The sequence below is a fragment of the Mauremys reevesii genome, linkage group 1 (genome assembly GCF_016161935.1).
Source record: "Mauremys reevesii isolate NIE-2019 linkage group 1, ASM1616193v1, whole genome shotgun sequence".
Lineage (NCBI taxonomy): Eukaryota > Metazoa > Chordata > Testudines > Geoemydidae > Mauremys > Mauremys reevesii.
The window spans coordinates 121296784-121309411 of NC_052623.1; the positions used below are offsets into that span (position 1 = coordinate 121296784).

Consider the following 12628-nt stretch of genomic DNA (forward strand, 5'->3'; position numbering starts at 1 on the left):
GAAGCAGGTGAGCCATAAAATGAAGCATTGCATCAATATTCTCCAAAAGCTAACACTTTCTAGCAAGGGTTGTAATGCTCAAATACTACGAATGGCAACACTGGCTTTAATTTATTTCACAGCCAAGTCCTGTACCCCTGTTTGGGGAAGTAATTTGCACATGAACCTAGTTGATATCCAGCTAAACGCTTCTGTGAGAATTGTAACTGACACCCTGAAATCCACTCCGCTGCCTTGGCTTCCAGTCCTTACAGACATCCTTCCTCCAGCCACCTGGTGAGAGAGGGCTATGTTGCATGAGTAGAAGAAAGCTCCCACTAACCGAAAGCTCCCACTCCATGATCACCTTGTTCTCAGACTTACCTGTAGTCCCGCCAAGCTTTCTGGGTAGCTGGAGAAGCTCTTCTATAATCCAACTTCAACCCAGAAGACACCTGACGGATGCAATGGGCGCTCTGCTGTAAACAAGCACCTCATAAATGATCCCACTGTCAAACTGCTTGGTTTATTGCTCTGCCAAAGACAGTGGACAGCCATCAACTGTATTAGGCTGTTACATGGAGGATGCACACACCTGATGCACAATTGGAGAATCAAGGATTTGCCACAGTGTGAATGTGGAGACCTCCAAGCCATCAAACACATTGTGGAAAAGGTGCGTTATCTTTATTTCCAGGAAGTATAGCAAAGCACTCTGCATCTCCTGAAGTCCTCAAATGGATTTCAAATTGTTCTATTAACTTGTAAATGTTATATTCATACAAAAGAAAAAGTGATAAAGATCAATATATTTTAGTGAATTTTTTCTATGATAGAGTTAACAGCTGTATTGCCACTGTGTGATTATTATTTTTTAACTTTAATTTTTGAGTCACTTTTAAAAAAACTGGTGTACTTTAAAACTTGTTCATTTTCACTTCAGTGAATTTCTACTTCAGTAATTTGCAAACATAACATTTCACACTGACCTTGAGTCTGCTTACTTCTATTATATACATGATGTACAAACCTCGAGGTTGTGATAAGATGGTCTTCAGGAAGCTTTCCTATCAGCACATCTGGGTTTAGATTGTTAACAAAGGGCCTGATCCAACTTTCACTGAAGTTAGTGGGGGAAAAACTCTCTCACTGAATTTCAATAAGAGCTCGATTTAAGCCTTGAGAGGTCTTTCAGCTAATGTGTGAACTAAAAGTTCTAAGGCCATGTTTCCTCAAAGCACTTAACTGGATGGCTTTCCAGGTTTAAAAATGGTGATACTGTGACACTGGCAGTCAATTTAACTTCCATTGACTTCAATGGGACTTAACTATGAACTTCAAGTTAAGCATATGCTTAAATGCTTCATTCTCAACAGCCTAATTCTTTAAGGCCATACATAATGCCAGAATGGTTAAAGTATGTGCTCAGGTGTGGCTTGATGACTGTATACAAAAGGAAATCAATTTCTATTTCAATTTAAAAAGTGTACTCATCTTTAAAAGATGGACTTAACAGTGGTGTCTTTTTTTATTTTAAAATGCTTAATATTTTTGAATTGCTGTGTGTATGTTGCTACCTCTTGCTTAAGTTTTTGTTGTTGTTGTTGTTGTTGTTGTTGTTGTTTTCAGGTAGTGATCACCTTTTAAACTCATTTGATGCTAATGTTTCTTTGCTATTGAAGTGACTTAACCACATGGGTATGTGGTCTTATCAAAGTCCCATTATTATTCTGTCAGTTGCTCATTTGTATGCAAATCCACTTATATACAACTTATTCTTTGGCAAATGGTACTAGCATACCAGAAAGCCTGGCTTTAATTATGTGCATGTCTGTGTGTACGATATTTGTTACTGTATATGAACATTAACAAACACAGTATCTTATATCATGTTCATGAATAGTGGTGCAAATCATCCTGCAATTTTTATCATGAATGCTCTATTAGTTACTGTCACTAAGGGTAACAGCAATTTATAAGGTATCATTTTATATACAATATTCATGGGGTTCTTTCTTTTTGATTGCTCATCTCTTCCATAATAATGTCCACTGCATAGCCATTTCTTCAGCCTCCTTCTCATTTTTCAGTTTGTATATCCTTGACCATTGCCAAAAATGAATTCCATTATACACAAACAGAAAATGAGAATCGGCTGAAAATCTTTCTTAGATTACTGCTTTCATTTAGTAGTCATAGGCAAACTGCAGATAAAAGCCCATGTCATTAAAGGTGGGGGCAATTCTGTCTTAATGTGCCATTGTCCTCAAAACAGCACATATATGTGCTACAAAAGCAGCATTAATGTGTGCCTGTAGTCTGGCCATAAGCAACCCAGGCACAGCCTTCTAGTGCAGATTATTCCTGCCGGGAGCATAAATAATCTGTGTGTGTGTTTTGTAAGGTTCATTGCTGGGTTAGGGTGTGTACACACACAAATATACAGATCATGCCAGCTGATTGATAGGCCCTGTTCCTAACACTCATCTGCAGCACCTCTCCCATGGAGTGGCCTCTCCGCAGGTTTTAGAAAGCTCCAAGACGGGGAAAGAGTACCTTCCCCGTACTCCTGAGATAGGCAGTCTGTGCTGTGTGGCCCCTTGTCATCTGTATAAGGCTAATGTTGCATGTTTTAGTGCATAAAAACAGGTTGACTCTTTGCAAAGCAATGTGTAAAAATAGAAGCACCCTAGTCACTAGTTCAGAAAATGTTCAACTACAGGATTTCAAAAAATTTAAAGAGAAAGATGTATAAATGTTGCAGTTTCTCATTGGTGGCATTTTAAAGTGGAAAAATAGTTTTGCTGTCTCCGGAAAAGTGTAATGACAAATACAATAGGCTAGTCATTGGAGCTGCACAAGTCATTTTAGAATGTGTAATAGCACTGCATTCCTATAATGTGTGTGTGTGTGTGTGTATGTATGTATGTATATACATATTGGGGGGAGTGATGTATGTCATTGTACATGTATGAGAGAAAATCACACACATACAAAACTAACATCTAGCAAAAAATACCTTTCAAGAGGTATTAAAGAGAGAATATAGTGAATTCAAGACAACAAAACTTCTGCAATTACTAATAACCCTGACAATTTGATTTATGACTATTTTTCTGCTGCAATCTGATGACAGATTGATCTTTATGCAAAAATTAGCAAGGTATAAATTGGTATCATATGGCCCTTAATTCAACTGACAATATGTTAGCAATTAAATTCTGCTTAAGCTATCATCAGCTAGTAAACCACAGAATGTGTTAAATGGGATGACAGTTAGGGAACCAGTAAAATACTGTGCAGCATAATTCTAAGGGCTGGCCAGTAAAATAGGGAGCAATGAATAACTACAGGTAAAAGACAAACCTTTTTTTCATAGTGGAAAAATGAAACGGCTACTGGTTCTACATTTAATTATCTCATGCTGGAGGAGTCCGGAAGGAATCCCTTTCCAATGATCCCTTCTGCTGCTTCACCTCTGCAACAGCACTGCACACTTGGGGAGAAGCATTATGAGAGAAATCCTGGAGAAACCAGTAAGAGTTTTGCCACCAGTTTGACTTTATCATGGTTGAGTTTTTGGGTTTGTTTTTGGCTCTTCTCTTAAGGATCAGTTTTTATTACTTGTGAAAACAAAATAAGTTTGTTGCTAGACAAGAGATCTGATCCAATGTGGCAGATCATGTGTTCCTAACTTGGGTTCCCGTCTGCAATTCCTGCCCACTTTTTACTAATATAGAAGATTGCTCTGACATAACACAATGCATTTTCAAGGCCTTAGTAAGAAAACCAGTCTTTACTCCACGTATTGACCCCAGCAGAATATCTGATTCATAGTGCATGATCTCTTTTTAATTCTAAACTCTCAGTTGTCAGCCTCTCCAAGGAAAGATACATTTTAGCTTCTGCTATCTACAGTGAAATGAAAACCACAAGTACTCAAATGTTTTTAGGAGCCAAAAAATTTACCTCGTTGAGACAACCTTAGTTTGTTTCAAAAAAGATGAACATCACTAGAGTTTGACTTCCATAGCATTAAGTAGGCTGAGCTCATCTTAAATGGTAGAGCAGGATTGACTCACTTTGTTTTAAATACAGTACTGAGGCATTCAACAAAATAGCGTAGTGGAAACATCTATAAATGTTGCATTATATGGAACTTCCTGCTGTGAATTTTATCTGTCTCCCTTATCTCATCTTTAATATTGTGGTTCTTTATTAAGTGTGCATGTACTCTAGAAAATGTTCAGTGACCTTTGTTTAGAAAATACAGTGCAGCGCTGTTAACCCTAGTGAATTGAAAATTTACTCTTACTACTCCATCATCATCTCTGTCATTGTTTGCTTAAGAGATTTTCACGGTATTACTTTCTATGCTACAGCTTGATGAATGTCTAGGACTGCAATATTCCAGAAAGCTACTGGAGTTTGGAATCTTATTATGCGGCAGCTTTAATGTATGTGGCAAAGAGTTCTGTGGCACCTTTTAGACTAACAAACGTATTGGAGCATGAGCTTTCGTGGGTGAATACCCACTTCGGCATCTGACTAAGTGGGTATTCACCCATGAAAGCTCATGCTTCAATATGTTTGTTAGTCTATAAGGTGTCACAGGACTCTTTGCTGCTTTTACAGATCCAGACTAACATGGCTACCCCTCTGATATCTAATGTATGCATTAACCCCTGGATAGCCCCTTCTTTCCATACCATACATGACAAAATCATAAGCAAAAAAAATTCACAAAAAAGTAAATAAAATCATAAAACTCTCTCAAATACAAATATCCTTCTTGCTGAAGGTTACACTGTATATCAGGCATCTGTGATTTCTGTGTCAATATAATAATTTAAAAGGTATTTGCACATGACACGTGGCATCCTCTAAGGATGCTAAATTACACATAACAAAAGAACAGTCAGATACTTAGGAGAAGGCATAAACAGACATGAATTCAGGGCAAATCCTGTTCTTCTTCTGCACGTACAGAGTGCCCCGGATAATGAAACACATGAGCTTCCACTAAACAACAGGTGGCTCTAACCTAATTTTCCGTTTTGGGGAAGATCAGGGTGTCATCTGCAGACCATGAATTTCCTTGATCTCTTTCAGTTTGGCTTTCACTAGGCTACCACATGGACATAGTACAGAACTATTTGGCTGATTACCTCCTTTTAGCAGTGGATAAAGGTCAAGGGTGCCTGCTGATTCTTTTAGTTATGTCAGCAGCCTTTGACACCACTGATAAGAGGTTTTGTTGACCGTGGCTTGGGTAAGTGGCATATTGAGGAGTTCTGCCCCTTTTTTTCCAAGAGATTCCAGAGGATCATTTTGGACACCTGGCCAGGGACTCGTGCATGAGGAATTCACTGTGTTTTCGTCTTTCATCTCTCCTTTTCAATGTACATCATAAATCTGTGGGAGAAAATAGGCTTTGATGCCATCAGTATGCACAATAAAATGATAATGCAGCTCTGTATTTCTCTGTCATCAGATCTGGACTTAGTTCTTAAAGCTGGGTGGGTGTGGGAATTGCACACCTGAAGAAAAAAAAAAGAATTGAGCATGGTCAATGAGGGGTGTACTTGAAGTACTGGTTTACCAAAGCTGATGCTTTCAGATTATCATAGACTCATCCGCCTTTTTCAGACCACTTTAAGAACAGCTTGGACTGCTTGCTGCCTCTGCTGTCTCCGTGCCTTGGTGAGACAAGAGACTTGGATAAGAGTGAGCTGCCACAATCCAGAGAAGATAGAGGTGATGCTGGTAGGTTAAGGGAAAGACTGAGAAAATATGGCAAGAGTACTTCCTGCCTCTGCTCTCTGGATCTACTTAATTTCATATATGTAGATAACAAATAATAGGAACTATACCTATCTCCTAGAACTGGAAGGGACCTTGAAAGTTCATTGAGTCCAGCCCTCTGCCTTCACTAGCAGGACTAAGTACTGATTTTTGCCTTAAGATCCTTAAGTGGCCCCCCTCAAGGATTGAGCTCATAACCCTGTGTTTAGCAGGTCAATGTGCAAATCACTGAGCTATCCCTTCCCCCATAGTATATGAAGCCCTGATTCTGATCTCATACACCATTTTATACTGGTGGGAATCTTTCCATTGATTTTTTTTTTTTAAGCGGGCTTTAGATCAGGCCCACTTTGCAGAAAATGCAGCTTTTGCCAGTCTATGCCAGTTATGGAAAAGTGACCACAGCTTATCACCTAAGATGAGAAAAACCAAAATCCCTACATGGGAAGCATAAGAGAAATTGAATCTGAGCTGTCCAGAGGTGCATAAAACAATGGGACCATCTAGTCCTTAACCAGTATGTCTGTTACATTTCCTAATTTGTGCAGTCACTTAACATTACAGTGGGTACAGCTCATTGAAACAAATTTATATGCAAGGACACTATTTTAATCTTAGACTTAAATTAGCTTTAATTAATAATACCTTCATTTTCCAGTCTGTCAACATATCTCCACCTCTTGGCTTTTTAAGAATTAAAGTAAATATAGAAATATTAAATTACCATACATCCAGAAATAAGAAAATATCCATTCTCAAGTCTGTAGCTATCCTCCTACCCCGCCCCGCAAAAGCATGATTTTCAAATGCCTGTTTAGCATAAGTGTATATAGTTTCCATTGTTTTTAGATATATTATTTAAAGATTGTTAAAACTAACTATTGAAATGCTGTTCCACCAAAATATTATAATGCATTATCTCTTCCTTTATTCCTCCATAGTCTTTCCTGTACAAGGTTTTCTTCCTTTGATAACTGTTAACAAAAACCGCCCTTCTAACTTTGCCTATGAGATATACCCTGTTACTACTATTATTTAGCTTCCTCTTTACTGGAAACAACTGTTGCATGTGGCTAGCTCTTCTGTAGGATGCAATTCAGAAGCAATGCTAATGCAATTAAATGTAGCTGCTACATAAAAATGTATGGCTTTTCTGGACCTCAGACCAAAAATGGTACCCTACATTTTTGGGACCCAGTGTTACAGAGTTTGTTGAGGCTTCTTGCTCTTACCCCTGCAGCCTTCCTCCTGGCTCATTCCCATAATGGGTATTCCTGTATTGACAGCCAATCACTGTTGACAGCAAGGATGATCAACTACACTGCTGTTGAACTGTATCAAGATATTTATGACTCTGCTTTCTATTTAGGACAGTGAGAACTCTGAACTATTTCCCACTCTTCTCCAAAACAAAGTTAGCACTTCTAAATTCTCTCCTATCCAGGCTTAAAAAGCAAAAGCATTCTAGAATCAGATTAAAACACTGTACGTGAGCCATTATGCCATCTCCAATAAAGCTAAAATATATCCACAGATGCTATTAAAGAAAAAATACTTCTCAGGTAAAGAATGGGAATTATTGTTCAATGATAAGGAATGTTTTTCTGTTTTTCTAAGGATGTACTGATTTAATGGCTGAACTAGAGGGAGACTACTAGAAATACCTGAATTACAGCTTAAATGAGTATAAATATTCAATTTGTTTATGGCTTTAAAAAGTCTTAAACCAAATGGTCTTTAGGAGATGATGTATGGGTAAAATGCAAACTTGAGAGATAATGGAATAAAGTAATTACAATTCAACCTGCTCAAAAGCTTGAGACAGTAAATATCTAGCAAATAGGAGCAGCCCTTTTCTCTCTTGGTGTGCTTTTACAGAATTATGTGACCCAGGAAAGAAAACATTAAGATATTCTGATTTCACCCTATAGTATAGGGAAATACAGTTTTGTTAATGCTTACCATAATTCTGTCTACTTGGTTCAGACAGTTATATTTTTATGAATCTTACATTACTTTCTGTCACCCTCTAGGCAACAATATAGAGTTATTACAGTATAAAGGAAAATTCATCCCGTTGAGCTTATACTTGTTCAAGACCTAACCAAGTGGAAGCTCTCTTTAAAAGGGTAAATAAAGTGAGGAATAAACAGACACAAGGAATAAACAATACTGGATTTATAAAATTTAGAAAATTCCAAATTAAAGCTGACATTCTGGGCCAAATCCAAAGGCTGAGGAAGTTATAATTTTGTGCTCATTAGAGGTTATTGCACTCTCAGCATTGGGAACTAAAGTACTTTGTTAACCTCAGAACAGGTACTGCGCAGCATGGCAATATTACTCCCACATCTATTCAGCACTTGGCCTTCATGCTAAAACTACCGGCAAGAGAACCCATTGTTAGAAATTGTATTGTGAAGACCTGTTCTCTAGACATTTAGTTACGATCACCAGCTCATTTTAATGTAGCGCACTGATGGGCCATTTGACAGTAATGCCTTGTTCTGAGCTGGATTTGAACCATCAGTTTTGAAGCAAGACTCTTGTTGTTTGAGGCTTCATAAGGAGTTATTTTCATATCTCTATTAATAACATCACAGAATAGGTCCTAGGTTATTGGCTCACATACTAGTATTGCTTCTCCATTTTGATGGCATCCAGATAGACCACTATCATGCAGCAAGATACCAATATTGAACATAAGACCAGTGGTCCGTCTAATCCAGAATCCTATTTCTAACTGTGGCCAGCGTCAGCTGCTACGGAGGAAGCTACAAGAAACCCTTGAAGCAGGCAGTTTTGAGAACTTATTTCCATAGTCCCCAATAGTTAAAGGTTGGCTTAAACCCTGAAGCATTAGAGCTGGTAAAGGGTCTTTTCCAAAACTCTTTTATTATTATTATTATTAATAATAATTATTTATTCCAACTGGATAGTCTTGTTATCCACATAAATATCCCTTTTTGAATACGGCAATTTTTTTTTTACTTGCAATGAAATCTTGTCGCAGTGAGTACCATGGGATAATTATGTATTTTGTGAAAAAAGGGTTTCCTTTTATGTGTGTTAAATTTCTGTCCATTCAATTACACTGAATATCTCCCTTGCTCTTATATTATGAAAAAAGTGAATAGAAGTTTCCAGTTATCTTCTCTCTACCATTCATTATTTGATCTCCTGTCTAAGGTAAGCAGTCCCAATTTCTTCAATCTCACTTCATATGCAAGTTTTCCCAACCCCTAATCCTTCATATTGACCATCTCACATACTCCTCCTTCCTTTTGAGAAGGAGTTACAGAACATGAAGTTTTTCAGATGAGGTCATTCATATAACAGCATTATACTTTCAGTATTATTCTCCATCTTTATGCATGCCATTTTTTTAAATTTTTGCTAATTCTGCACATTGAGCAGAAGTCTTCGCTGAGTAGTCCGCAGTGATACCTCCCTTTTTTTTCTGACTAGATACAGTTAATTTAGAATCCTGTAAGATGTCTGAATAGTTTACATTACTCCCTCCAATGTGCACTACTTCGCATTTGTCAACACAGATGGCATGTCTTTACCACAAAATTAAGTCCACCAAACCGATGTCGGCAAACTGCTGCAGCAGTAATTGCATCACTTGTGTGCGTCTACACTTTGCTCCTTGTGTCGGCAGTGCACATCCTCACCAGAGTGCTTGCTCCGATTAAACTGTCAGCATGGGGCAGTGTGGGACAGCTTCTGAAAGCCAGCAACAGTCAATGTAAGCAACATAGTGTTTACACTGACACTGTGTCAACCTAACTAGATTGACATTGACTCTGCGCCTCTCGTGGAGGTGGAGTTAAGTCAGTGTAGTGGCAAGTTACATCAGTGGGAGTGAAATTTTAGTATAGACTCTTACATAGTTAGGTTGACGTAAGCTGCCTTGCATTGACCTAACCTTTTAGCATCCGACGAAGTGGGCATTCACCCACAAAAGCTCATGCTGCAAAACGTCTGTTAGTCTATAAGGTGCCACAGGATTCTTTGCTGCTTTTACAGAACCAGACTAACACGGCTACCTCTCTGATACTTGACTTTTAGCATAGACCATGGCTGACTTTCATTTGCCATCCTTCTGCTTGACTCCCCCTGCTGCCCAGAAAATCCTCAACTAAAAGAAAATTACCCAGAATCAAATCAACCTTAAAACAAACCCCCAAACCAAAATGCATATATGAAGCAGAGACAAGGTGGATGAGGTAATATCTTTTAAGCTATTGATTTTTATGAGGAAGGTGCTCCGACATTATAGTTATGAGTAGCAGTGTAAGCCCCTAAGAGAACCTGTTGCTATCATTACAGTAGGCATAAAATGGACATGTTGCTATGTGATGAAAATGCAACCCTCTTGAGGGGAACTTCCAGACTGCTTTTAAGGTCATGCAGGAGGAACCTAATATTTCCAGTGACGTGCACACCATAGGAGATTGGTTGCCTGTGTATGTCACTTACAGAAATGTGAATATCAGACAACATTCTTTAGCGTATTCTATTTCTGATATGGATAGAATGTGTATTGTAGGTAATGGTCATAAGGGGATTCCTAACTCCTCTACACTACAACAATGATTTTTTGGTTAATATGGTCACTTAACCTTTCATTCTCTTGAAATGAGATGGAGCCTAGTTTTGGTTGGGCTCAGAGCATATTGTTTCAGCACAGCCAGTTTATGTGGTTGCAAACTGCAAATGATTAATTCATAGTGGGCTGAGTTAAGAGTGATTGATCAGCTTTTGCAAAGGGACTTCAGTGAAGGTAGTTATTTTGGGACCACTAAATGTTACTGGTGCCAGCAAAGAGTTCATAGATACCTTACAATACGATTTCAATGGTTGGTGAGCCAAGGATGATTCCACCAGAGAACTTCCTGGGACTACTGCCTTTCAAAGGGTAGAGATCCAGCATCAGTAAAATTGCCAGATTGGTTGAGTTCCCATCCAACTACCCTTCCAGGATATGCACCCTTAAGATCTTTTAAAGGTTTTCTTTTTGCATTCTGTGGGCCTGATTGTTCACTGCTTTGCACTTATGGTAGTCATTTATGCCTGTGTGAAGAGGAAGTAAAATGCTACCCCTGGTAAGTGACTAGAGAACACTGTTTACACCTACTAAGCAGTGGTGTAAACAACTACATAAAGTGGAAGGTGCGGGGAGAATCGGACCCTGTATTTGGAATTGTCAGTGCATTTCTCCTATGAGAATTAAGGTGTATCTAGGACATGCCACACGTGGTTGTGTGTAAAATGTATCAAACATTGCACATGTCAAAGATGATGATCAGGCTGTCCTTTTCTTCCTTTTGCCATCAGTCATGGTCTTTGGGTAGACTGCCACTGCTGTCCCTTCTCCGGATCTGTTTGCGTGCATTTCACAGGTGTCAGGCCTCAGGCCTTTACTTGGGCTGGGGTGGAATTCCCCAGTTTACCCACTCTCAGACCAGGACCTGGGTTACAGCCCCCAGTATCAATTGAGGTTAATTCAGCAGGTCAAACTGGAATCAGACCCTGAAAGAGTTTCTCTTGGGGAGCATGTGACAACATACATATGTAGAGAGATACAAACAGCTTCTTCAAAACAAAGCCTGACTTCTTTTCCAAAAAGGTAGACCGCACTTAGAGAAATGGTTTTAAAATAACAGAGAACTAAATGCTTATTCCCTTCCCTAAACTTAAGCTCTCTAGCCTCTCAGGTAGATCTGGTTTATTCCCCATTTCTGATTTGGGAGAACAAGCCTATGCTGATTGCATCCTGGACCCTCTGTCTCTTTGTTTCTATCAGACTGTTAGCTTTTTCCACAGCCACATCCTGATCAGCATCTCTGACCACTTCCCCCATCCCTTTCTGCCAGAGGCTTGGGGGGAAGGGGTTAGGGCTCCTTTTGATCCCAGGCTTAACTTTGGGAAGAATGAATACCTCCTGGCCTGGCTGGTGCCATCTAGGTAGCTTTTTCCCACAGTTGATGACCCTGCCATTGTTATTTTAACTCCTTTGAAGCAGGTACTTGACAGTCTGTCCACACCCACAACTATTTCACATTTGGGGACAATATATACCTTCAAGTCAGCAGCACTGCTATGGGTACCCACATGGCCCCACAATATGCCAACATTTTTATGGCTGACTTAGAACAATGCTTCCTCAGCTCTCATCCCCTAACGCCTCTACTCTACTTGCACTACATTGATGACATCTTCATCATCTGGACCCATAGAAAAGAAGCCCTTGTGGAATTCCATGATTTCAATAATTTCCATCCCACTGTCAACCTCAACCTAGACCTCTCCAGCGCATCATCAAAGATCTACAACCTATCCTGAAAGATGATCCCTCACTCTCACAGATCTTGGGAGACAGGCCAGTCCACACTGAGGGTATGGCTACACTTACAAATCTGCAGCGCTGGTAGTTGCAGTGCTGGTCGTCCAGCTGTGCAGGGCCAGCGCTGGTGTGTGGCCACACTCACAGCTACCAGCGCTGCAGTGTGGCCACATTTGTAGCATTTGCAGCGCTGTTGGGAGTGATGAATTATGGGCAGCTATCCCAGCGTTCAAGTGGCAGCAACGTGCTTTTCAAAAGAGGGGGGTGTGGGGCAGTGTGACAGGGACCGGGGGGAGAGAGAGAGAGTGGATTTTTGGAACCGACACTGTGCAAAATCAGAAAATTTTCCCACCCCCTTACTGTTAACTGCAAACAAACTGCATCCAACATACTCCCCTCTGCCCCCTCCCCCCGTTTCTCTCAAGCAAAGCAAACACTCAACCCCTGCAGGGGTTATCTCATTTCATTGTTGACAGTAGTTACAGATTAATG

At 39.6% G+C, this 12628-nt stretch overlaps 1 protein-coding gene across 4 annotated transcripts in view; it reads left to right on the forward strand.

Annotated features, from left to right (window-relative positions):
• The window catches only part of AFF3 (AF4/FMR2 family member 3), a 561464-nt gene that overhangs the window by 60996 nt on the left and 487840 nt on the right, over window positions 1–12628 (forward strand). For 2 of the 4 annotated variants that reach the window (XM_039533253.1, XM_039533245.1), the window contains exon 2: window positions 5629–5745. The exons of 1 other annotated variant lie outside the window; for it this stretch is intronic. The gene's annotated coding sequence lies outside the window, so the exon portion shown is untranslated. Of the gene's footprint in view, window positions 1–3358; window positions 3516–5628; window positions 5746–12628 lie in introns of all 4 variants that reach the window. One more of the 4 variants, XM_039533235.1, reaches the window with a different exon arrangement.